At 41.6% G+C, this 8,779-nt stretch overlaps 1 pseudogene; it reads right to left on the reverse strand.

Annotated features, from left to right (window-relative positions):
• Window positions 1–1,363: 1,363 nt before the first annotated feature.
• On the reverse strand, window positions 1,364–1,482 carry LOC148352540 (U2 spliceosomal RNA; annotated as a pseudogene).
• Window positions 1,483–8,779: the final 7,297 nt, after the last annotated feature.

Consider the following 8,779-nt stretch of genomic DNA (forward strand, 5'->3'; position numbering starts at 1 on the left):
CATCATTGATACCCTCCATCAGGAGGGTAAGACACAAAAGGAAAATTCTCAAAGAGCAGGCTGTTCACAGAGTGCAGTTTCAAAGCATATCCACAAAAAGTCTGTTGGAAGGGAAAAATGTGGCCGGAAACGCTGCACAACCAAGAGAGATGACCGCAGCCTTAACAAAATTGTGAAGAAGAGCCGCTTCCAGAATTTGGGGGAGCTTCAAAGACAGTGGGCTGAAGCTGGAGTCCAGGTATCAAAAGCCACAGTTCACAGACGTGTCCGGGAAATGGTCTACAATGGCCGTATTCCCATGGTCAAGCCACTTCTGAACTCAAGACAACGGAAGAAGCGTCTGACTTGGGCTATGGAGAAGAAGCACTGGACAGTTGCAGAGTGGTCCAAAGTCCTCTTTTCAGACGAAAGCAAGTTTTGCATTTCATTTGGAAGTCAAGGCGCCAGAGTCTGGAGAAAGGCTGGAGAGGAGCAAAATCCAAGTTGCTTGAAATCCAGTGTGAAGTTCCCACAGTCAGCAATGGTTTGGGGAGCCATGTCAGCTGCTGGTGTTGGTCCACTGTGTTTCATCAAGTCCAGAGTAAATGCAACTGTGTACCAAGAGATTTTAGAGCACTACATGCTTCCATCTGCTGAAAAGCTCTATGGAGATGAGGATTTCATTTTCCAGCATGATCTGGCACCTGCCCACAGTGCCAAAACCACCAGTAACTGGTGCACTGTCTATGGCATCACTGTCCTTGATTGGCCTGCTAATTCCCCTGACCTGAACCCCATCGAGAATTTGTGTGGTATAGTTAAGAAGAAGATGAAAGACACCAGACCTACAAATGCAAATGAGCTGAAGGCCGCTATCGAAGCATCCTGGGCATCAATAACACCTCAGCAATGCCACAGGCTGATTGCCTCCATGCCACGCCGGATTGATGCAGTAATCCGTGCAAAAGGATTCCCAACCAAGTACTGAGTGCATCAATGGACATTTTCAAATGTTTGATTTAGTTTTGCTGTTATAAAATTATTTTTTTACTTGGTCTGAGGAAGTATTCTAATATTTTGAGATAGGATTTTTGAGTTTTTTTCAGCTGTAAGCCAAAATCAGCAATATTCAAATAATAAAAGGCTTGAAACAGTTCAGTTGATGTGTAATGAATCCAGAATGTATGACATTTTTGTTTTTTTAATTGCATTACAGAAAATAAAGAGGGGGTTTTTAAGGGTTATTGTTCTATCTTCGTTATTCATTATCCATTATCCGTTATCGGTCAGTTCATAATACGCTACAAAGCCTAGGAGCCGGGACACTTACTCTCAGCCAAAAGGCCAAGCTAAGGTCCTAGCCCTAAAGCCTTGCTGCGATCATTGCGAATGCACCGTTCCCGGAGGTACTGCAATACCGGGCCGATGCGTGGAGTGGACAGAGCAAGCTCTTATTCCATCTCCAAATTGCAAAAATCTGCGCTCACTAAAGGGCCAAGCTAAGGTCCTAGAACTTTATCACAATATTCTAATTTTCTGAGACAGTCCAGTATTTGTTTGCAATATCTTCCAAGACTAGTATTAATGCTAAAGGGAGATTTCAGAAACATGATAACTATGGAAACAAAGCTTGCCATTATCAATAAAAACTTTGCGGTACTCATGCGTACAACTCTGATTTACATTTGGAAAATGCTTGTCTGCTATTGGTCGACATCGTAAAATGCTAGACTGCTATGGGTTTGTGTCACGAAAATGCAGATCTACTGTTTGCCGAAACACTTCCCATAACGCCTTTTTTTTTTCAGAATCTTGTGTCCTTCATCAACATTTTTTAAGTTTGTGCTGTAAAACATTGTATATTTTTTTACTGTATTTGCTATGGGTCCCAAAGTTGGTGGTGAAGCTAATGGAAGAAGAAAAAACATGATTGCAATGGAAACGAAGCTTGTGAATATTAAGAAATACAAAGAGGTCACACAAAGCCCTACCCTGACTATATTAAATGGCCATTACTTGAGTGATGATCAGGACTATCATCTCCTCCTCCCCTTTGCATCCACCCGCTTCTTCACTTGACCAGCTTAAGTCATGTCGCACCAAAGGTAAATCAATTTTATTTTTGCTCCATATGTTTATAATGTTATGTAATCATATGCTCAATATATAGCCTAGCTCCCACATTGCTTTTACCGATATGCTACCAATAATGATTTAACATTATGTATGAAATGAATGAATACAAAATGTTCTATGTTATACGAGCATTTTTTGTTTCCCTCAACAGTGAACTTTTAACTTTTTAAAACGTTTTCATTCTAAGCAACTTAAAGTCAAGCAACACAGAATCCCTGAAAAACAAAACTACATAACAAAATAAGAAATGAAAAATTTTAACACATTGCAATTAAAAAAAAAATTCTAACCAATGTTGATTAAAACAACTCAGCAAAGACCAAAGACCAGTCCAAAGACACCAGAGACAAAATTGTAGACCTCCACAAGGCTGGAAAGGGCTACGGAGCAATTGCCAAGCAGCTTGGTGAAAAAAGGTCCACTGTTGGAGCGATCATTAGAAAATGGAAGAAGGAAAACATGACGTTCAATCTCAATCAGAGTGGAGCCCCTTGCAAGATATCACCTCGTAAGGTCTCAATGATTCTAAGAAAGGTAAGGAATCAGCCCGGAACTGCACGACAGAAATTGGTCAATGACCTAAAAAGAGCTGGGACCGTCATGGTTTAAAATCACGCATGGCACGAAAGGTTCCCCTGCTTAAACCAGCACATGTCAAGGCCCACCTTAAGTTTGTATATGACCATTTGGATGATACAGAAGAGTCATGGGAGAAAGTTTTGTGGTCAGATGAGACCAAACTAGAACTTTTTGGTCATAATTCCACTTAGATTGTTTGGAGGAAGAAGAATGAAAAGTACAATCCGAAGACCACCATCCCTACTGTGAAGCATGGGGGTGGTAGCATCATGTGTTGGGGGTGTTTTTCTGCACATTGGACAGGACGAGTGCACTGCATTAAAAAGAGGATGACTGGGGCCGTGTATTGTGAGATTTTGGGGAACAAACTCCTTCCTTCAGTCAAAGCATTGAAGATGGGTCATGGCTGGGTCTTCCAACATGACAACGACCCGAAGCACACTGCCAGGAAAACCAAGGAGTAGCTCCGTAAGAAGCATATTAAGGTTCTAGCATGGCCCAGCCAGTCTCCAGACCTGAACGCAATCAATTTTTTTTTTGTTTTTTTTAAGCAACAGCCCAGACACCTGACTGCTCTAGAGAAGATCTGCGTGGAGGAGTGGGCCAAAATCCCTGCTGCAGTGTGTGCAAACTTGGTGAAAAACTACAGGAAACGTTTGACCTCTGTAATGGCAAACAAAGGCTACTCTACCAAATATTAACATTCGTTTTCTCAGGTGTTCAAATAAAATTGTGATTTCTGAAATGTTTCTTTTTAGTTTATCTCTCTCTACGATGAGAATTTCAGTCCCCTCCTTGATTTCTAAGTGGAAGAAATGGCATAATTGCACGGTGTTCAAATACTTGTTCACTTCACTGTATGTATTTGTATTATGCCAGCCCTTGTGCTGTGAGCTTAATGATCGGTGTCAGGTTGGGAAGAGTGTTTGATGAATGTTGGTGTGTTCTTGAATATAGCCCCTCCCACTATATGGCGTCGGTGTTTGGATAGATATTTTTGTATAGGTTTGAGACCCCGGCTGGGACCGATTAAACCCTGGCGGCCCACCAGAGTACTGAAATGGTATGGTACACACTGCATAAGCAGTACTTATTATTGTGTTATTTTAATGTTTTCATCAGCTATCTACAGTCTGTTTCTATGACCTGCTATACGTCAATCCAGATTGCATGTCGATTAATATATTCCCTGTTTATTTTTCAAGTGGTTCCTGCGATTGAAATACCCCAAAAACGTACTCTTTATCCATCCAAAGGTTGTTGTATTGCCACGCCCCTTCCCTCCTCGTGTGACAGTGACAAACGCTCAAGCTGCAGTTTATTTCCTACCCGTGCTATCCCTGGAAATCTTCCGAGGTTTTTGCAGGCCGAGGGTAGCCAAATGTCCCCCGGCAGCACTCGAAGGAAACGGTAAGACCGCCGATTTCGAGTATCGCCGCGAGACTTTTGTCACTAAACTTGAAGAAGTCATTTCTGCGTGCGCCGCTTTGTTTCCTCAAAGGGGAATTAAGGCCTAGTTCGCTTGTTTTTCTTGTGGGATCTCTCGAGTTGTAAATAAGAAATCGCATTCAATGGGTTGTATTATAGAGAAAACCGTTGAGTAAGGTACTACTCTCTCTCTCTCTCACACTCTCTCAAACGCACTCCCAACCACTCTCTCTCTCACACTCTCTCAAACGCACTCCCAACCACTCTCTCTCTCACACTCTCTCACGCACTCACACAAACTCACTCACACACTCTCACATATTCACACATACTCTCGCTCACACTCTCTCACACACTCACACACACATTCTATCACACACACTCTCACACACACTCTCACTCTCTCACACACTCTCACACACACTCTCTCTAACACACGCACACACACTCTCACATGCTGACACTCTGACTCACACACTCTCACATATTCACACATACTCTCGCTCACACACTCTCTGTCACACTCTTTCTCTCACACACACTCTCACTCTCTCTCACACACACACACACTCTCTCTAACACACGCACACACACACACAGTCTCACACGCTGACACTCTCTCACACTCTTTCTTTCACTCTCACTCTCTCACAAACACACACGCTCTCTCACACGAACACACTCATACACGCTCACACTCTCTTGCTTTCTCTCACACTCTTTCTTTCACACTCTCTCACACACGCACACTCTCACACACTTTCTCACACACTCTCACTCTCTCTCACACTCTCTCTCTCTCTCCCACACACTCTCTCTCACACACACACTCTCTAACACACACACTCACTTTCTCACACACTGACACTCGCTCACACTCTCTCACACTTTCTTTCACTCTCACTCTCTCACACTCACTCTCTCTCACGCACTCACACTCTCACACTCATTCACACACACACTCTCACACACTCTCTTTCTCCCACACCACACGCTCTCTCTCTCTCGCTCTCTCTCTTTTTCTCTTTCTCTCTCTCTTTCTCTCTTTCTCTCTCTCTTTCTCTCTCTCTTTCTTTCTCTCTCTCTTTCTTTCTCTCTCTCTTTCTTTCTCTCTCTCTTTCTTTCTCTTTCTTTCTCTCTCTCTCTCTTTCTCTCTCTCTTTCTCTCTCTCTTTCTCTTTCGTTTTCCGTATGGAACTCAATCAAGTATTACCTGACACCTAGGGTGCCCCTTCCGTGTTTGTAAACAAGTGTGATGTAGCCAAGCTGCGCAAGCATTGTTGAACCGGAATGGAAGTCATAATATTTGTACCTTACCCCATGCATTTGATATACTCCCCACCCCCTGTCTGGCAACGGCCCTGTCTATGAGCCAGTTTACCTGGCCCTTATTTGGCATTTATTTTTAAAATGCAGGAAAGGGCAAAGTGAGGAAAGCCTTATGATCGATGTGCACCCTGCGCTCTTTCATCCCCCAAAGTCCGGAGAGGAACCCCCATTATATGGCAGCTAATGTGTGGGATGAGGATGTTCAAGTGATAAAATAGCATCGAGCTCCTTCATTACACACGCGGCGGAATTGCAAGATAAATGCGACGGACGAAGAAAGAAGTGGCCATTTTTAGCAAGCGCCCTGCTTGCCCCGATGGAGCGAAGGGGGTGTTGTTCTTTCTTTGGTCGGCAGGGGGCACTGTGGATTCTCATGTGGCCTCGCCTGATCTATTGCAGGGGTAGGCAACTATTTGGAAGAAATAGTATTTCATTTGATATTTACTTTTGTTGATTTTTATTACTGTAGTTTTATTTTTCTTGTAATGATGTAGTATTTTTGAAGTACCGTCATTTCATAGTTGTATTTGTGTGGTATTCATGTAGTTTCATTTTTGTAGTATTTCTGCAGTGTTTCCATAGATTTGTTTAGAATTACTGTAGTTGTATTTTGGTAGTATTTCCGAAGTCCGTGTTTTGTTGTAGTTCTGTAGTATTAGTGTAGTTTTGTTTTTGTAATATTCCTGTAATAGTATTTTTTCAGTATTTATGTAGTTATTCTGTAGTAGCATTAGTGCAGTTCCATTTTGTAGTATTTCTGTAGTATCATTTTGGTAGTATTTCCTTAGTAGATTTTTTTGGGGTATAACTGTAGTTTTACTTTTGAAGTATTTCTATAGTAGATGTTTTTAGTATTATTGTAGTAGTATTTTTGTGGTATTTCCGTAGTCCGATATTGTTGTAGTTCTGTAGTATTTTTGTATTTATTTATTGTAGTATTTCAAAGGTAGTATATTTTAAGTATTTCTGTAATAGTATTTTTGTAGTATTCATGTATTTATTCTGCAGTATAAGTGTAGTTCCATTTTGTAGTATTTCTGTAGTATCATTTTTGTAGTATTTCTGGAGTATTTTGGTAGTATTTCCTTAGTAGATTTTTTTTTGGTATAACTGTAGTTTTACTTTTGAAGTATTTCCATAGTAGATGTTTTTAGTATATCTGTAGTAGTGTTTTTGTGGTACAGTGTTTCCGTAGTCCGATATTGTTGTAGTTCTGTAGTATTTTGTATTTATTTATTGTAGTATTTCAAAAGTAGTATATTTAAAGTATTTCTGTAATAGTATATTTGTAGTATTTTAAATGTAGTAAATTTGTAGTATTTCTGTAATAGTATTTTTGTAGTATTCATGTATTTATTCTGCAGTATTAGTGTAGTTTCATTTTTGTAGTATTTCTGTAGTATTTTGGTAGTATTTCCATAGTAGAATGTTTGTTGTATAGCTGTAGTGTTACTGTAGTTTTACTTTAGTATTATTTCTATCGTAGATGTTTTTAGTATTACTGTATTTGCATTTTTGTGGTATTTCTGTCGCCCAATATTGTTGTAGTTCTGTAGTATTTTTGTAGTCATTTATTGTAGTATTTCCAAAGTAGTATATTTGTAGTATCTCTGTAATAGTATTTTTGTAGTATTTCAAAAGTAGTATATTTCGGTTTTAGCTAATGTGTCAAGGTCAGGAAACAGAAATGTGTTGTTGAGCCTGTGTCAGAGTAGCTCCACTGTCTTTGTATTCTGAAGATTCTGGGCAACTTCCTTGTTCTGTTTCTGTACACTATGTATTCTTGAGAGAGACTCTTTTCATTTTTAACATCACAATTTCATGTTTTGTTCAGTTAGAAGCCGTTTGTGATCCGACATATCCTGCGTCTTCCTTTCATGTTTTGTTCATTTCGGTTTTAGCTTATGTGTCAACGTCAGGTAACAGGAGTGTCTGAGTAGCTTCAATGTCTTTGCATTCGGAAGATTCTGGCCAACTTCCTTGTTCTGTTTCTGCACACTATGCACTCTTGAGAGAGAGTCTTTCCATCTTTAACATCACAATTTCATGTTTTGTTCAGTTAAAAGCCGTTTGTGATCTGACATAACCCTAACCCAATGTCTGCTTTCTGAAAATTCTGGTCAACTTTCTTGTTCTGTTTCTGCACACCATCTGATGCCAATTCCTTTTCTGTAAATAAATGAATTTTCTAAAGTCTTATTTAGTTTTTACATTCACGGGATCTGCTTCTGTAAGGGGGAGACGTTCTTTCCGTTTTCAACATCAGGATTTCATGTTTTGTTCAGTTAGAAGCCGTTGGTGATCCCTTGTCAGAGTAGCTCCAATGTATTTGCATTCTTAAGATTCTGGTAAACCTCCTTGTTCTGTTTCTTTACACCAACTGTTCCTGATCCTTTTTCTGTAATATTTTAATGTTGAGCTTGTGTCAGAGTCGCTCCAATGTCTATGCATTCTGAAGATTCTGGTCAACTTTCTTGTTCTGTTTCTGTACGTAGAGAGTCTTTCCACTTTTAACATCACAATTTCAGTTGGTGGGCAGCACGGTGACGCTGTGGTTAGTGCGTATGCCGGCACAGTTCTAAGGTCTTGGGAACCTCCTGTGTGGGTTCAAATCCAGCTACCGGACTTACTGTGTGGAGTTTGTATGTTCTACCTGTTCTTGCATGGGTTTTCTCCGGGCACTCCGGTTTCCTCCCACATTCCAAAGACATGCATTTTAGGTGGATTGGCCGGTCCAAATTGTCCCTAGGTGTGAATGAGCGAGCGAGTTGTCTGTCCCTGTGTGCCCTGCGATTGGCTGGCAACCAGTTCAGGGTGTCCCCTGCCCACTGCCCGGAGATGGCTGGGATGGGCTCCCGCGACCCTAATGAGCTAATGGGGCAGCACGGCGGCGCAGTGGTTAGCGCTTGTGCGGCACAGTTCATGTCTTGGGAACCTCCTGTGTGGGTTCAAATCCAGCTGCCGGATTTCCTGTGCGGAGTTTGTATGTTCTCCCCGTGCTTGCGTGGGTACCCTCCGGGCACTCCGGTTTCCTCCCACATTCCAAAGACATGCATTTTAGGTGGATTGGCCGGTCCAAATTGTCCCTAGGTGTGAATGAGCGAGCGAGTTGTCTGTCCCTGTGTGCCCTGCGATTGGCTGGCAACCAGTTCAGGGTGTCCCCTGCCCACTGCCCGATGATTGCTGGGTTGGGCTCCAGCACCCCCGCGACCCTACTGAGGATAAGCGGTGCAGCTAATGAGATGAGATGAAACGAGATTTCAGTTGGTTACGATTTGAGTCCCTCAGTACGGCGCGAAACGTAGCAAAAGGACATGAAAGGATTGCAG

This window comes from Urocampus carinirostris, chromosome 14 (genome assembly GCF_059441175.1).
Source record: "Urocampus carinirostris isolate Australia breed hairy pipefish chromosome 14, RoL_Ucar_1.0, whole genome shotgun sequence".
NCBI classification, from domain to species: Eukaryota; Metazoa; Chordata; class Actinopteri; order Syngnathiformes; family Syngnathidae; genus Urocampus; species Urocampus carinirostris.